We start from the raw sequence: 18386 nt of genomic DNA, 5'->3' as shown, positions 1-18386 counted from the left end.
TCTTTCTAATGAAAGGGCAGTTTTCTGGCTTATATAAGGTTTTATTCATCAGATAAGATGGATAAATTTAATAATTTATCCATCTTATCTGCAAAAAAAGGGCCAATTCATTTACTATTTGACAGAGAGAGAGAGAGAGAGAGGGAGAGAGAGAGGGAGAGAGAATAGAAGTAGAGACAGAGTATAAACAATTAATCAGATTCATTGGGATATGGATTTGTGGTAAATTGAGAAAATGACCACAAATTATTCTATCCCTTTTACATGCTTCTTTGTAATGTGATTTTGTAGTTCCTTCCAACAAGAGGAATCTACTCCAAGTTGAAGCTGGGTTATCCCTATAACTTCATTTGGTCAATTGGACATTGGCCAATGTGATTCAAGTAGAGTCTTGAAAATGCTCCAGCTCTAGGTCTTGCCTTCTTGCTGCACTTGGAACTCTGAGAACATTCTTAGATATGTATATTCACTATAAATTCATCTGTATGTGTACCAAAAGACATGTACAATAATGTTCATAGTTCTATTATTTGTCATAGCTGATAACAGAAACTCCATAAGATTACAACAAAAGTAGAATGGTGTGTAAGTTTGAGATTATTTTATGAATCCCAAAAAGAGAAATATTCTGCTTATAAACTAATCCATTCCTCTGGCTGTGATACCTTTGATCGCATTAAAGTCAGTTGAGGGACCTTTGATTAGATTACTTGATAAGATCACTTTAGGGCTTTTAATTAGACTATGTCAGTGAGGTGTGACTCAGTTTGAGTCCCCACCCCCTTGATGGGTCTGAAATAAACAGACTCACATGGACAGACAGAGGAAAAGGGAGCTGGCATATTTGATTCTACAATGGGGGAGAGAGGATTGCTTCAGCATGAAACTCCGAAGAGGCTGGGCCTATGGAGTGGCTCAAGAGGAGACCAGCCCTGCTATATGCCTGACAGCTTATAGCTGAACTTGGAAAGAAAGTCAGTCACCCAAGACTGATACAGGAGGCCCGGAAAGAGACAAGCCCTATGCCTGGTTGCTCAAAGCTGAACTCCAAGAGAAGGTAGATTCTGGAGGGGAAGACAAAGACTACAGATTGAAAGCCTTCTTGCTTCACCATGTGGCAATACCACCAGGATCAAATAGCTGACTCTGGTGAGAAAGCATCTCTATGGTGTCTTGAGCTGGACTTTTCATGGCCTTGGAAGTGTGAGCTTTTACCCCAAATAAATACCCTTTATAAAAGCCAACACATTTCTTGTACTTTGTATTGACAGTCCTTTGGCAGACTAAAACAAATAGATAAATACATTTTGTCATATTTGTACAATGGAATGTTGCATATTGAAAATGAACAAATTGCTGCTACAATATTAACTGAAAGAATCCAGAAACAAAAGAAACATACTTTATGATTCTATTTACATAAAGTTGAAACACAAGCTCAGATAATCAGGGATTATCAAGGATGTTAGAACAGTGGTTACCTTTGGGGAGGTAATGAATGGGAGAGAGCACAAGGAAGGCTTCGGTGAGCTGATGATGTTCTGTTTTCTGGTGGTGACATAGATGTTCATTTTGTAAAAATTGATCAAGCTGTAAAGTTATAGCTTATCTATATATGTTATGCTTCTATATGAAATTCATTTTAAAAAACAAGTTATAATACTACATAAGCTATTCTCCAAAATTTACATACATATTAGGGACATATGGACAAAATTAAAACACAGCAAAATGTCAACAAAGAGTATCAGTGAGTAGTGGCGTTTTTATTGTTGTTTTATTTTTTATTTTTTTGTTTTTGCACTTTACAAATTTATTTCAATGAATACAGATTACCTTTGTGACCAATAGATGCTATTCAAAATTAAGATAGCTTTAAGGGTCTGTGTGTGGGATGGTTTGGGGTGAGATAAGATTAGAGGTGCAGGAGACCATTACAGATGCCTTTCTAGCAGCCATCTATGAGTTGAACTGTGTCCCCCCAAAACACATGTTCAAGTCCTAGATCCCAGTCTTATGAATGTGACCTTATTTGGAAATAGGGTCTTTGAAAATGTTATTTAGTTAAATTGAGGTGATACTGGAGTAGAATGGACCCTTAATCCAATATGACAGGCATCCTTAAACAAGAATAGAAATTTGGACACGGAGAAATAGACACAGGAGAGGAGAATGCCCTGCTTTCTATCTCAGTGAAAAACAAGTGCCTCAGTGAGCATCATGCTCTCTATTGGTGCTTTCTTACCACTTAAGGTGTATTTTTTTAAAAAAGATTTATTTATTTATTTATTTCTCTCCCCTCCCCTCCACCCCGGTTGTCTGTTCTCTGTGTCTATTTGCTGCATCTTGTTTCTTTGTCTGCTTTTGTTGTTGTCAGAGGCACGGGAATCTGCGTCTCTTTATGCTGCATCATCTTGCTGTGTCAGCTCTCCGTGTGGGCAGCGCCATTCCTAGGCAGGCTGCACTTTCTTTCACGCTGGGCAGCTCTCCTTACCGGGTGCACTCCCTGCGCGTGGGGCTCCCCTATGCGGGGGACACCCCTGCGTGGCACGGCACTCCTTGTGCGCATCAGCACTGCGCATGGGCCAGCTCCACACGGGTCAAGGAGGCCCGGGGTTTGAACCACGGACCTCCCATGTGGTAGACGGACGCCCTAACCACTGGGCCAAGTCCGTTTCCCAAGGTGTATTTTTATGGCACAAATTATTCCTCAGGCAAAAAAAAGAGGCATAACTTCTTGCAAGATGATGACTGAGCTATAGAGGATGAAGATTAAATGGGCAAGGGCTATTAATGCATCATCATGAAAGATTCTGGAGTTCAAAACAAAGGACATCATACTTGTGAAGCTCCAAGGTAATTAGATGACTGAAAAATGTTTTTCCTTCTCATCATACACCAATTATGAATCAGGGAAAAGAAATTGAAATAGAAGAGAGAGGCTTTAAAAACAATGTTGGGATTATACAGTAAAAACTTTCCTTTATCAAAGAAATTTTAATTAGATGATGATATGCAAACTGCTACCTAAATGGGTTTGTTACTATCCCAAATTCCTGGGAGTTCAGGAGTGGCTCTTGAATGCATACACTAGTTTTTATATCGCTAGTCTTTAAATTACAATTATTTACACCATCCAAGTCTGAATAGACTGTGGTCCTTAGATGACATGGGGATAAAGAATATATTAAAAATGGAGGAGGTCCAGATTTCAATCCACCTGTGCAACAGAATCCACCAAATCTTGCTAGATTTGCTTGATTGAAAAATCTCTCCTCTTTTTCTGTGTCATACACAATTTCACAAAATAATCCTTAAAAAGGAAAGGAAAAACCTGGATACAGAATCTAACAAAAAAGGTCAGGGAAACATGGGCTGAAAATGTTTGAACCCTGATTTTAGAGGATTTCTGCACCTATGTGGAGCCACATTTTATTGTGGCTGTTTAATGACACAAGGTAGTTTTAGCAATGTATTCAAGGTCAAGAAAATGTTTCTTTTCAAAATTTAAGAATATGAATCCTTCTTTGCCAAGCTCATTAACAGAAAATGATGTATTTATTATTGTCAGTGGATTTCCAATCAATTGCCATCTAATGCAAAAAATATTCCCAGCCGCTAAGATGAAGTATTGTTTAAATCATGGAACCAAGATCTATAGTCAGACATGACCTCAATAATGCAAATGTATTTGTGAATAGCTAGGAAGAAAAATTCATTTATAACAACAGACAGTGTCAGGAGAAGATTAAAATATATATGCACCACATAGATGAAATAATTGTAATCAGGACAGAGGAATTACCACAATTGGAGAATTTCACTGAATAGCTGAATTTCATGTATAACACAATCAAATTTTCTGCCTCATTCAGTCTCACCAGTGTTCATTTCCTGGATGTTCTGATTAATTTAAACTGTGGTTAATTGAACACTGAAATATTCGGGAAACCGTAGACAGGAACAATTTACTATGGACAATTTCCACCTGTATTCTTAAATAGGCCATATGATAGATTGAGATAGTCAAGATGAATTCTATTTTCACTTAATGCCTGCCATGAAATTAGAGATTTTTACTTGAGAGAATGTAAAGGAAGGAGCTATAAAATATTAAGGTTAACGCACTTGTTGGAATAGAGGAATATAAATAATTTCAAAGTTGTGTAAATCGTATTCTTATAAAGAATATGTACTTCAAAAATGTCATTCTTTTCTTCATACTAAATTTGAAAATTTTCCAGGAAATGTTTTTAAATGGATTTTAAAATGTGTTTTTAGAGAATAACTCTATTCTTAGACATTTGTAGATTTATTGATTCTCAGTTTTTGGATCTAAAGACAATTTTAAAACACAGTTTACCACAATCTATATTTTCCCAGCACACCCCATATCCCACCCCTTTAACTAAATTGCTCAGTGATTTTGTACCATTGCCAGTAGACATCTGGCAATATTTTTACCATATAAATACTCTGGAAGGTAGATAGTTTTATATGCTACTGGTATTTAATGGTGATGGAGTTAACGTCATAGGAAGTGTTACTTCCTAAGGCAGTGTTAGATCTTCCTTTGATCCAAATGTGGAAGCCAGGTATCTCAATATATAATTGGAGCAATATATTGGTAGCCATAGAATCACCATCCTTAAAGGTTTATTGACTCAAGCTTTCTTAAAGATGAATTCTCCCAATTCTGAGCCTACATAGGATCTTTCAACTCTTTGCCACTTACTAGAATTTTCATGTTGATATAACTAATGTCAATATTTATCAGTAACATCAATCCTTATACATGCCCATGTGTGTTATTTTATTATGTCTTAGGGGTATGAGCCAGTGGCATATTTTCCTAATTGGATGAAACCATCATTAAACACTCCAGACCATCTGAACCACTGAGACAAGTTTAGCAAGGACAATCTGAGTCGCCTAGTACTTGTTAGAAAGACCATCAGCAAGGTAAGAGATGGGACGCTAAAGAGTGATCAGCCCACTATTTACATCTAAAATACTCCTTATACAAAAGACATAAATATATGAAGTATTAGACTTGGAAGTAACCTTTGTCTAATCAGGTGAAAACCCTTATTTTATAGATAAGGAGCCACAGTGGTTCATTGATAGCTCCAAGATCATGCAGTTAGTGAATATTCTCCAGGATCCTAAGTCAGATGCAGCATGGTTGGCAGTGGAGGGGTGAGGATTATATGGAGCATTTCATAAGACTATGTTAAGACTATGATGAAAGGACATCAGAGGAAGCAGAGAAAGACTTAGAGAAAGTAGTCAGAGGAGTTGTCTTCTTTATGTGCCTGCCTCCATCAAGCCATGACACAGCTGTATCTCACCCGGCATTAGAACCTGACTCCAAGTTTGTCCCAAGTTCTGTGATCTCTCCATCTTTGTGATCTCTTTGGGGCTTTAAAGGCTGTGTGTGTGTGTGTGTGTGTGTGTGTGTGTTTGTGTGTGTGTGTGAGAGAGAGATCATTTACATTTTGACCATTATCCTCATTTATTTACCTCCAGAAATGGAACTTACAAATAACAACATATTGACAGTTAAAAATAAAACTCCTTGCTTCTAACTTCTAGAATAAAGCATTCAAATTTAAATCTAGGTCATCAAGTGTTAACACAACTATTAACAGAAAATTGAAATGTTGTAGGTAATTTACTGATTATCTTTCCTATCACTCATCCATAGTTTCAGCTAAGGATGTTAATGCAATAGCTATGCAGGTACATCCTGATATATTTATTTTCTTTTTGGTTTTTGTGGGAATTGATGGAACTCTGCTGCAGGATGATTATGAAACTAGCGATTTGGGGCAGGGGAAGAACCCCAGGGAAGAGGTTTCACATTTGGTGAAACCCTGTTTGCAGGGCTTACTGCTTTTGAAAACTTTTGAAAAATTTCTTAAAGGTTTTGTGGCTCAAAATATCAAATATTAGGTGATATTTGACACAAATATCAAAAAGATGTCAGTGAGCAGGATGAAAAATTCTCTTTCACATATAGTTAGAGATATTGTAAAAACTCACAGTTCCAAACCTTCAAAATTGCTTAAAAAATCTGTCATCCCAGAATGTTTATGTTTCTCTTTATCAGTTAGCCAAGATGAGTGGTAAATTCAAAACGTCTTAGTATTATTGATTTGTACATCCATCTGTCCTTCCATCCACCCAGTGTCAGTTGTGTGCATGATTTATCATTAGGTGGTATGCTAGAGTATCCTAAGCACTCTAAACAACAGCATACTCACAAATTCCTCTGACTCCAAAGAGCTTATGTCCTCCTTGACCTTTCAACAAGATGTGCTACAGAGAATTTAATGTACTTTTGCCAAAGTAGAGCAAAATATACATGTATGAGTTATTAAGGCTCAGCTGTCTTTGAATTTTTAGTGCTATATGTTTTTAAATTGTTTTTGTTTTAATGCAAGTAACCATATTAATACATTTCCTTGAGTTCAAATTCAAATATTCTAGACAAAGTAAATACTTCAGAGAAAGCAAATACCCTTTGCAAGCCTGTTTTTTATGCTTCCAGACTGAAATATAAAATTATTTCATGTTAATGTCACTATATAGACTTATATTGTATACGTTATTCTGCATTTACCTTTTTTGCACTTAATTCATCTGGGATATATTTCCTTCATTGCTTTAGTTCTTCAAAAATTCTCTCTGTTGTTGTTAGAAGACATTATATTAGGTTTAATGGTCATGTTTATGAGTTGAGTAGAAGGAGAAACTATGATAATATTCTTGCCTAACAGTGAGGCAACTACAGAGAGAATGCTGCTTTTCTGGTGTTTTTCTTTCTAAATTTCTGCTCTCTTCTACTGAAGAGCTGAAGAGTCAACATAGAAGTCTAAACATTGTTGGTATACATTGAAGGTTAAAATTGCTATTCTCCTGGTAGGATTGTGACACTCGTTATGGACAGCACCACCTGAACTTTATAGTGACTAACAAATCAGGGTAGGACAGGCAATTCAGATCCTCCGGCCATGGCTCTAGGGTGTAAGATGAGGGATACACTGTATCACTGTCTCTGCAGGATAGAATGCTTTCAATGCTGACCAGCTCTGAGGTTGAAAGGGTTGACTAGCTCCTACATGTTAGAACAAGTGCATCAGCTATTTGAAACACAGCAATGTTGAGTGCAAAGTTATTTTAAATTTTCCCTCCTCCTTGCGGGATGATTAATCCTATTTTACTATTTCATCAATCTATTTTATATTGAAATCTTAATCATTTTCTAATAAATTTCAGGGCATGGGAGCTAGCTAGCCCATTTCTCTCTGTTTTGGGTTCTTTTGCCTTCTTTATACATCGGTGAAAAGATGTTGATTCATAACTTCTTTTTTTTTTTTAAGATTTTTATTTATTTATTTCTCTCCCCTCCCCCCACCCCACCCTGGTTGTCTGTTCTCTGTGTCTATTTGCTGCGTCTTCTTTGTCTGCTTCTGTTGTTGTCAGCGGCACGGGAATCTGTGTTTCTTTTTGTTGCGTCATCTTGTTGTGTCAGCTCTCCGTGTGTGCGGCACCATTCCTGGGAAGGCTGCACTTTCTTTCACTCTGGGCAGCTCTCCTTATGGGGCGCACTACTTGTGTGTGGGGCTCCGTTACGCGGGGGACACCCCTGCGTGGCAGGGCACTCCTTGTACGCATCAGAACTGCGCATGGGCCAGCTCCACACAGGTCAAGGAGGCCCGGAATTTGAACCATGGACCTCCCATGTGGTAGACGGACGCCTTAACCACTGGGCCAAGTCTGCTGCCAATTCATAACTTCTTTACATACCATGATTAATTATGTCATTATAAATGGATTTTTCTAATTGGGTTTCTAGAGTTATAGGGAAAAGAACACAATTTATTTGCAAAGGTGACTGACCCAGTTTTAACTCCTGCATCAAATGCTCTGAGTTGATTGACTTTGCTAGTAGCATTTAGCTCTGGGTGGAATACAGTGGCATTATGCAACTTTATCACCAAATCCTGGGTTCTCAGTGTTAGCCAAAGCTGCCTTCTTCCTCAGAGACCTAAGGCCCTTCCCAAAGACCAAGGGAGTGTAAACAAATCCCTTTATCACAGAGTTACATGAAAAACCAAGTTGTCATCCAACACAATAAAATAAGCTGGTGAAAGAAAGAACCAATCAAACCTCTTTGATTCTAAGACTTAGGGAAAACACTTAGGAAACCTCATAGTCTGCTCATCAGAAGGGAGAAAAAGGCTCCAATTAAATGGGAAGAGTACTTATTTTAAGCACTTTAAAATGTTAACGTTTTAAAAATAGTGCTTAATGTTCTGTAGAGCTACAACAAAGAATATGCTAACCTTAGCATTTATACACCAAGCTTATGTCAAACCATTTCATAATGTACCTTAAAAAAATTTCATGCTTTCTTACAAAACAAGACACCTCCGCCCTCCCCTGCTGATGGACCATACGCTTCCAGGTGTGTGAATTGTATAATTTTGAAGTTCTAGTGGGGCTGGTGGCTTGAAGGTAATGCTCTCACAACTAATATTATTGTACCCAATGCTCAAGAATTGTTTCTGCTGAATGGCTTGTTTGAATCATGATATTTTCCGTATATGAATTTGGCTGAATAGGCTACCTTTATGTTAGACCAGTTTCATGTATGTCGTCTATGTTCTTCTGTAAAGTGGAATTAGCTACCACCTGCTGGTTTTGTTTCTGTTATTCTTACCTGTACAAAAGGACTCCCCCTCTTTAGTAAATCATGATACACTTGCATTCTTTCCTTTGAAATGTATTATTGGGAGTTCGGTTAAGCTATTGCTTCTGATATTTCATTACATTAAACTTTTACTACTTTTGACAATGCTGCAGAAATATTTTGCTATTACCCTGTCTTGGTTTCCTAGCTGCTAAAATACCTAACAATGGGGTGACTTAAACAAAAGAATGTATAGGCTCACAGATTTGAGGCTAGGTGAAGTCCAAAATTGAGGCATCAGCAAGGTGATGCTTTCTCCCTGAAGTTTGGCTTCCTGGGGCTGAGTGCTGACAATCCTTGGGTCCTGGGCTTCTGTCACATGGCAACGTCTTTTCCTTTCTCTTCCAGGTAGACTCCACTGACTTCCCGCTTCTTCTCCTCCTCTTTCTCTTCATAAACCTTCCAGTAATAGAAGGTCCAAACTCTTTTGGTTTTAACAAAAGAGTTAACATCTACAAAAGGTCCTATTTACATGGTAGCAAAACATTGTGAATGTAATTAACAGCACTAACTTATATATTTGAATATTGGTAAAAGGGAAATTTTTAGATTGTATAAATGTTATTATAATAAAATTTTTAAAAAAGTAACCCATGGAACTGTATAATACAGTGAACCCTAAGTTCAGCCATGGACTATACTTAATAGTACAATTATAAAAATGTGCTTTCATCAACTGGAACAAATGGACCACACCAATGCATGGTGTCAGTAATGGGGTGATATATGGGAACCCTGTATTTTATGCATGGTTTTTCTGTAAATCCACAACTTCTCTAATAAAATAACTTCTCTAATAATTCAACCTATACATATCCGAGTCATATACTGCAGTTAAAATCCTTCTGAAACTTTTAAAATAGCATAACTAGAACACTGTCCACTGGCATGAAAGAATGTGATTGGAAACTCAGAGATTTGAAAAAAAGAAAGATAAAAGAATAAAAAGATTTTAAGACTAGGTTGGGAGAGCAGATGTAGCTCAAGTGGATGAGGACCTGCTTCCCATGTATGAGATCCTGAGTTGGATCCCTGGTATCTCCTAAAAACAAAACAAACAACTGACCAAAAAAACCAAACTCTCATTGGGGAGCAATTGTAGCTCAGTGGATGAGCACCTGCTCCCAATGCATGACATTTTGAGTTCAATCCCCAGTACCTCCTAAAAAAAATAATTTAGGATAGCAATGAAAATACAATTACCATAATTATGTTAGAATTCGAAACTTCAGAGATAAAACAAGGACCTTTGAGACTATCTAGTTAGCAACCCCTTCTCCCCCCATTAAACGGAGGAAACAGTGGCATAGAGAGGTAAGAAATCTGTCCCAAATCAAACATCTGGGTTAGTAGAAGAGCAGACTGAAACTGTCGTTTGGTTCAGTCAAAGTTCTTCCAGTTTTAGATGTTGAATCTGAGATGGAACATTTTAAAACTCATCTGTGGGGCAGCCATAGTACATTTTAAAATATTCTTTTGAATTTTTAAATCTTTGGCTATCGTGTCCTAAATATATAATTGTAATATAAGATTAGAATAGCACTCAAAGGTTCTATTTATGTCGGTTGCATAAATGATATACTTAAAAAATTTATGAATATGTATTACCATTATTAATGGTATCTTAGATCCCTGATGAGTATGTGTGTGTATGTGTGTTTAGGTACACAAATTCCTGTGTGAGTGAATGAAGCTGATTTAGATACAATCAGAATCTCCCAAACTCTTTTGTCTATTTCAGGCATCAGTTTTGACTAGAATAGCTTTTTGAAGTTTGGAAGTGCTTGCTGTTTCTCTCTAGTTGGTGATTATATGTTCAATGATGATTTAAATTTGAAGTAGATGTGTGGGACAAGTTAATTTGTTTATTTGTTCTATCCATCTTTCCACCTCTATATCTAGTTGAGTTTGAGAAATGCAATAAATAGCACCTCTTTTCCCTTCTACTTTCTGTACAAAATGAGAAATAAAATAGAAGAGGCAGATGGAGGAGGAAAAGTGGCCAGGAGTATTATAGCTGTTGGAGCTCTGTGCCGGTGGAAAGAAACATACAGAGATGGAGGGAAATGTTTCCACTTCTACACTTATTGGCTTCCTTCTATGGTCTGGGTACTATGTCATACACTGAGGATACAACAATAAATTCTTGTTCTTGCCTTTTAAGAGAAAGTGGATGAATTAGATGTATAATAAAGAATTATGGAATATTGCAGTTAAGTGCTATAATAGAGATATGCAAAAGATCTTCTAGGACTGGAAGGTCTAGAATCTTTAACTGTGTCTGGAAATGACAGCACGTACATTGGAGAGTGGGATGGTCAGCTTTATGTTTGTCTTCAAAGGGCAAGACATTTTCTGATGCTGGGGGAGAGTTTTGTCTATGCTTGTTTCATTTTGGAAATGTGCATGTGTTTTTGGTTGCAAATTGAAGGTGCTTAATACATATTGAATAACTGATAATTTGAGCTCAATTTCACAGTATCGTCCTGCAATAAGAAAAGAATCCCCTCAGTTCAGTATCCTGAGCAAGAACTCCAATTAGTCTAACAATTGATGCAACCAATTGCTTTTAGGTTTTCATTTACTCATCCACGTTGATGAAACTAAACATCCTTTAAATGCATCCTGATCCTAATATACTATGTACTGTTTTTTTTTTTCCCACATGTTCTTTGCATTTAAATAAGCTTGTTAGGGACAAAACTTAATATTTGGTGCTTTCTGTTTAGCATTGTGGTGCCTGGCATGTTGTATGTATCAAGTTTATTTTGATAATAATGCAGAGTTTGATCAACTGGAAAGAACCCACTGAAATCAGCAACCTGTACCACGTCTGAAGTGAGAAGGAAGCTTCCTCTAGGATCTGGGGTTGAAGAACTTTTTGACAGTTTATGTTTTCCCCAGATGGCCAGTGTCTCTTGTAGCTTTGGAAAATAAAAGGGGAAGTTTTTATTTGATAGGTTGCTAGTCAGTTTCTTCTGAGGGTCTTGTTCTTGTGAATTTATTGATTCCCAGATCCTGACTGATTACCACAGCTGCTGTAAACAGTGCCCTAAATACTGAGTTAGAACTATGAAGAGACATTTGACTACTAGGTTAGTCTATAAAACTTTCTTTAACCTTTTATGTAGTCAAAATACCATTATTTTCCACTGAATTGCTTTCTGCTACTATAATTTTTGTTGTAATTGTATTTTCAACTACATAAATAAATAGGCTACAATGAGCTAGCCTAGGAACCTATCTACCACTTATATTGTTTCTATGGAAACATAGATTTTTTTGAGTTCCAAACCATAGCCTGCTAAATGAACATTTGAGAATACAACCCTTTGTAGGTTAAGAATTTTTATTATTATTTATTTTTACCTTCTTTTCTATTATCGCTCCCCAACTGCTGGGGTCTGATGGTGATCAGATATGATTATAAACACACTACCTAGCCATCCTTCTTTTCAAGTAGCAGGTAGTAAAATAACATGAGATAATATAATAGAAAATGAAGATGATAATAGCTGCACATTTCCTACTTTTCAGCAATGATAGAAAAATAATTGAGGTGATATTTGTGAATACTGGGAAGAAATGTGCTATATGGAAATTTGAATGTCATTATTCTCCCATATGCTGTATGATGAAGCAAAATGTAAACATCATTATTGTTCATCTCACTCCTTTCATTCCAGACTGAGTGTCCTTTATTCTGAATAATCGAATTGGACATTTCTGAAATACCTATGGATGGTCGCTCCTGTATTACTATTGCTTCTATGCACAAAATGTGTACAGTATTACTAACCAACCCACAATATAATTTTTATTTGTAAATTGAACAGGGTGGAAAGAATATGTTTCAAAAGCTGGGGGAAATAACTGTCAAAGGCAAGTAAAATGCTTTCCTGGACAGGAGGCTGGTGATAGCAGAAAGTTCAGAGTTTAAGGAATGTTTCGTCACAAGGAGAGGCTAGCTAAGAGGTAGGGAGGTCATATGTAGAGACTTACTGACTTTCTTCCTCAATATGGTCTTGACACATAAGTCCATACCCAGGGAATTTTAACAAACGCAGGGGATTTTATGTTTTACCTTCCATTTGCCTCATTCTTCCTCTCCAACTAGAAGCAATAGCAAAGCTCCTGCAAAGGCTAGCAAGGAGAAAAATAAAAGCTGAAAGTTCTAATCAAAACTCTAATCAGAAAGATGACAACTGGTGAAGATTATTAAATTTTCTTTGCTCCCTTGATGAATTTAATAAAGAACTAATCAAAGATCATTAGAAGGCTTTTGTGCCTGGCTTGCATTGTAACTGGATTGCAATATGAATTTGTGTTTTAGTGGGTTTCCAGGGTTGGATTGGACATGTAAATATATTAAAACTATAGATGCTTAGTCATTTTTTAGTATTTTTAGTTAATGTACAAACCCATGAAAATGTATAAGCTATTTATTGTGCTCATCTATTCTGCCAACTAAAAATATAGAGGATTTTGATTTTGATCTTTGGTAATTAGAATTTTAAAAAATTTGTATCGGTGTCTAGCTCAAAAATTTTCTAATGATCTTTGATTAGTTCTTTTCTTAAATTAACAGGAAAATAAAAAATGGTATCATTTAATTTCCAGGGCATAAAAATATGTAAATAACTCTGTAACTACCAGAGCCACTAGAAATTTATAGAAAATTATGGTAATATCTGAAGAGGTTTCTCATTCCCCGCCCAGTTCTGAAGATTTAGTGTTCCTTGTTTTCAAATGATCTACCATAGCCCTCCAACTACATTTTAAGTAGTACATTTATAGTACTTAAATATACTGCATTTATTACATCTCATAATCTATGTGTTTTGATTTCCTTGTTTATGGCATCTATACTCCATCCACTTCCAATGCTTGGTTTTAATGCCTCAGTAACTGATTGGTCAATGCCAATCTCACTGCCTCTCCCACTGAACAACCCACCCACTACATTAGCCAATAACAGCATTCTTGCCAGTTCCCACGTTCTATCTCAAAGAGCCTCCCATTTCTCTGATTTTGTGACTTTTGGTTTTGGTTTGTATTTAGGTTATCTAAAATCTCAACAGTTTCCTACACCCACCTTTGACACCAACTGCAAAGACCTCAATAACACAATCCAATTCAATTTTGACTCTAAGTTCCTGGATTTAGGCCAAATTCCACATGCTAAGGACAGCCCTCTACAAGATGGCTTCAGGTACCAGTCACAAGTTTGGGGGCAGAGGTTGCCAACACTTTTGACCAACTGACTACAAATTTGAGTTTTCACTCTCCCACCCCACCCTCACTAGTGTTGGGTAATTTGCTAGAATGACTCACAGAACTCACTGAAAGTGCTATATTTACAATTATAGTGTTTTTTTTTGTTGTTGTTGTTTGTTTTTAATAAAGTAAATTAATGATACAAATAAGAAGAAACCAAAAGAAGAGACAAATAGGACTTATTCTGTGAGGGTCTCAAAGGCAAATTTCCATGTTCTTTCCACAAGGAGTCAGAACATATGGCCCTCCAGCACAGAGATGCATTTTCTCAATCCTGGATACTCATTAGAGCTTTGAGTGCCTTAAGTTTATATGGGAGTCTCATTACATAGGCATGACTGATGAATCAGTGTCCACATGGTTGAGCTCAATCTGTAGCCTCCCTCCCCTCCCAGAGGCGGGGAAGGTAGACTGATTTGTGGCTCAAAGTCCCACACTCTTAATCTCATGGTTGGTCTTTCATATGTGGCTGGTCGGTCCCTGTAGCTTCCATTCCTTAACATATGAATTATCAGGTGTGGTCCTGGACCCATCATGAAAAACAAAAGACACTCGTATCACAGGAAATACCAATGATTCATTTAGGTTGCTTCCTCTGGAACTGAGGACAAAGACCAGCCAAGTCTTTCACTATACTGCAATTTGTCTTAGCAAAAGTCCTCTATGTTCATCATAAAATTACTTGTTCTCATTAACATAAAAGAAGCTTAAGATTTGTTTTGAGTTTTTAAAAAAATATGGCTATAGCCTTAATAAGGTAGTTTTTAGGCTTCCACCTATCTTTTTGTCAGGACAGAAAAATTATTCTGGAATTAAGTGATGAAAAATGGAAACAAAAGAAATAATGGGAACTTTAAAAAATTAAGTAAAAATATTAAACTCTTACAATGGACTTGTGGGGACCCAACCCCCCACCCTCAGGTCCTCAGCACCTGTGTGACCTAGACATAAGTTAAAGGTTAACAGACCTTCTCAGAGGGGAGAGAATGCATAGATGGTAACATAAACTATAGTCTTTCCAAAGCAGTAAATGTTCTTGTAAAACATCCTTCCAGGAGCTTAGTGACAACATCACCATAATCCATGTGTATGTTTCAAGTGACCCTAACAGGAACTCTGTTCCCCTGCTCTATGGATGTCCTTGTTCTGAAACCCCTTATAGATCACCCCTCATTTTCTCATCTCTTTGTGGAGCACTAACTTCATTTATTCTTTAAGTAGTAACCATCAAAGAGTCTCTCCTGTAAGTAAGTCCCAATAAAGCTTATGCCTGACTAAATGTTAGGTGTGTTCTTTGGTCTTGTGGCAGCACCAGCTTGTATCCTTTGGGAATTGGGTTGTAACAGGACTTTTTTTTTTTTTTTTTTTTTTACCAGATTCTGCAGCTAAACTTTGATTAATTTTGTGCTTTCTATTTAAAGCAAAATTAGTTATCTAAGGCAATCCACTCAATTTGGTACACAGAGGAAAGTCTGTTTCTGTAGTAGTTCCAGCATTTCTTTTTATGACTTAAGAAAAATATATCATGACTATTTCAATCTACTAGAAGAATGTCCAAAAATGTACTGAGATGGGTAGTTTAAAATTCTATATTAGATCAGTCAGACTCTTTTATTAAATATTGGTAGAAGCAATCAATGATGGATGAACCTCTGAATTATAGCCCTGTTTTATTAACCAAAAGAAAATTAGACAGGAATTCAGAAACTGGACTCTGAACTCTATGTAGCATGTTAAATTTCCAGACATGGAAAAGAATATCTTAATTGAAAAAACTTTCCAGATGACTTAATGCCATCCTGATTATTAGAGTCAGATATTAAGAGAGCTAACTCTTAGTCAGAGTTAAACAAAAATTAAAACTCTTTAAGAACTTCAGTTCTGTGATGATCTCTATTTTTAATATAGTCCTAAGGAAATTTGTCCAACCCATCATATGCCAACTGTCCATTTTCTCTTCTTTGCTATTTCTTGTGCTCTTCTTTCCTTTTGTAGATCCAAGTCTCCCTTCCACCTGAGGTTTAGGTTGTTTTTTTTTTTTTTTCCTCTCTTAAGCACTGCTTTATTGCACCTCACCCAGTTTTATACATTGTATTTTCATTTTCATTCAGTTAAAATATTTCTTACTTTCCCTTGTGATTTTTTCTTTGACCCATGGGTTGATAAGAACATTGGTAAATGTCCAAATACTCGGGGTTTTTCCAGTTATCTTTGTCATTGATTTCTAGTTCAATTCCACTATGATCACAGAAGATACTTTGTGTTATTTATATTATTTTATGTTTGAAACAGTGTGTTTTTTTTGTTTTTTTTTATTGACTTTGTAATAATATTACATTAAAAATATATATATGAGGTCCCATTCAACCCCACCCCCCACCCCACCTCTCCCCCCCCCAGCAACACTCGTTCCCATCATCATGACACATCCATTGCATTTGGTAAGTACATCTTTGGGCACCTCTGCACCTCATGGTCAATGGTCCACATCATGGCCCATACTCTCCTCCATTCCATCCAGTGGGCCCTGTGAGGATTTACAATGTCCGATGATTGCCCCTGAAGCACTTCTGGGTTGATAGTTTTTGGGTTTTTTTCCCCCTCTTTTTCACCACTTTAAAGAATGCATTTCATTGTCATCTGGCCTCATTTGTTTCTGATAAGAAGTCAGTGATAATTCTTATTCTCCTGTATACAAAGTGCTTCCCCCCTCCCCCTTCTGGCTGCCTTCAAGTTTTCCTTTTTATCTTTGGTTTTCAGAAGTTTGACTATGATGTGTCTTATTGTAGTTCTCTTTATATTTATCCTGTGTCAGTTCATTGAAATTCTTGTGTTTATGTCAGAAGTGTTTGGCCGTTATTTTTTTTCAAATTATTCTTGCCCCTGTATTATTCTCTTCTTCTTCTGTGACTTAATTTCATCTGCTGGGTTGCTTGATATTGTCTCACAGGTTTCTGAGGCTCTGTTCATTTTTTTCTCCATCTTTTTTCTCTCTACTCTTCAATTTGGATTATTTCCATTGACCTGTATTTAAGTTCATTAATTCTTTGTTTCACTAACTCTATTAAGCCCATCATATTTTTACTTGTTACCAAACTTTTCAATTCTAGAATTTTCATTTGGTTGTATTTACAGTTTCCATTTCCCTGCTGAAATCTCCTGTTTGAGCACTCATTAAGACCATCTTTTTTTAGCCTTTGAACATAAGTTCCCTTCATTTATTTGTATGTCTAGGGATTTTGTTAAAATGAAATATTGGTCATTGTGGATAACACATTGTAGAGATGCTGGTTTCTATAATCTTCCTCTGAAGCAAGTTGATTCTTGTTACAGCAGTAAGTTCAATTACTTGTATGGAGTTGCTCTTAACATGGATCTATGGAAAACCCAAGGTGTTTTCTAAGTTCCTCTTACTTGGCAGTGCTCACTCTCCAAAATGTGCCTTTCACTCTGGGAACAGCCAGACACTATAGGTAGAGCTAACAGCTAAGGAATTTGGTGAACTCTCAGTGTGCCCTACTTTGGAAATTATGCTCCCCACTGTGACAGGGTTGGACTCAGTTGTGGTTTCCCTACACACGGCTTTTCTGCCCCTTCTATTTGAATCTAAAGTTAGTACTAGAGTTGATAGGTTATGTTCAAGAGACTTAAATCTTTGCTTCTCATGTGCTAGACAGGCCCTGAATCTCAACAGAGTTGTAACACCTACTCCCCAGTTCATTAGATTCACCCACGATTACTAACAAGAAAATGGTGATGAACAAGACCATCCCAAGGAACAGAGAAAATCTACAACTGCAAGCAAGGTAGTCCCATTAATCTGCCCCATGGGATCTAAGTCCCCTCTCAATTAGAGGTAGAGTGGGCATCATCATCCCAGAATCCTCAGAATTAGGGAATGAAAGATGGACTAGAGTAGACTTACTGTTATTCTACTATAAACTTACTGTGATTCTAGAAATGGAAGAACTTTTATCATTGATGTGGAGGCAGTGACCACCAGAGGTTCTGTGAGGAGGAAAAGAGGAAAAATAGATGTAATATGGGGCATTTATGGGACATTGGAGTTGTCCTGAATGACGTTGAGATGACAGATATAGGCCATTGTATATCTTGTCATAACTTACAAATTGTGTGTGAGAGAGTTTAAATTATAATATAAACTATGATCCACACTTAGTGGTAATGCTATAATATGTGTTCATCAATTATAACACAAGTGCCACACTCATGAAGGATGTTGTTAATGTGGGAAAGTGTAGGAGGGGTAGGGAGTGGGGCATATGGGAATCTCCTACATTTATTTATGTATCTTTTTTAAAAAGATTTATTTTATTTATTTATCATCCTC

This window comes from Dasypus novemcinctus, chromosome 3 (assembly GCF_030445035.2).
Source record: "Dasypus novemcinctus isolate mDasNov1 chromosome 3, mDasNov1.1.hap2, whole genome shotgun sequence".
NCBI classification, from domain to species: Eukaryota; Metazoa; Chordata; class Mammalia; order Cingulata; family Dasypodidae; genus Dasypus; species Dasypus novemcinctus.
Note: the sequence above shows the minus strand (reverse complement) of the source record.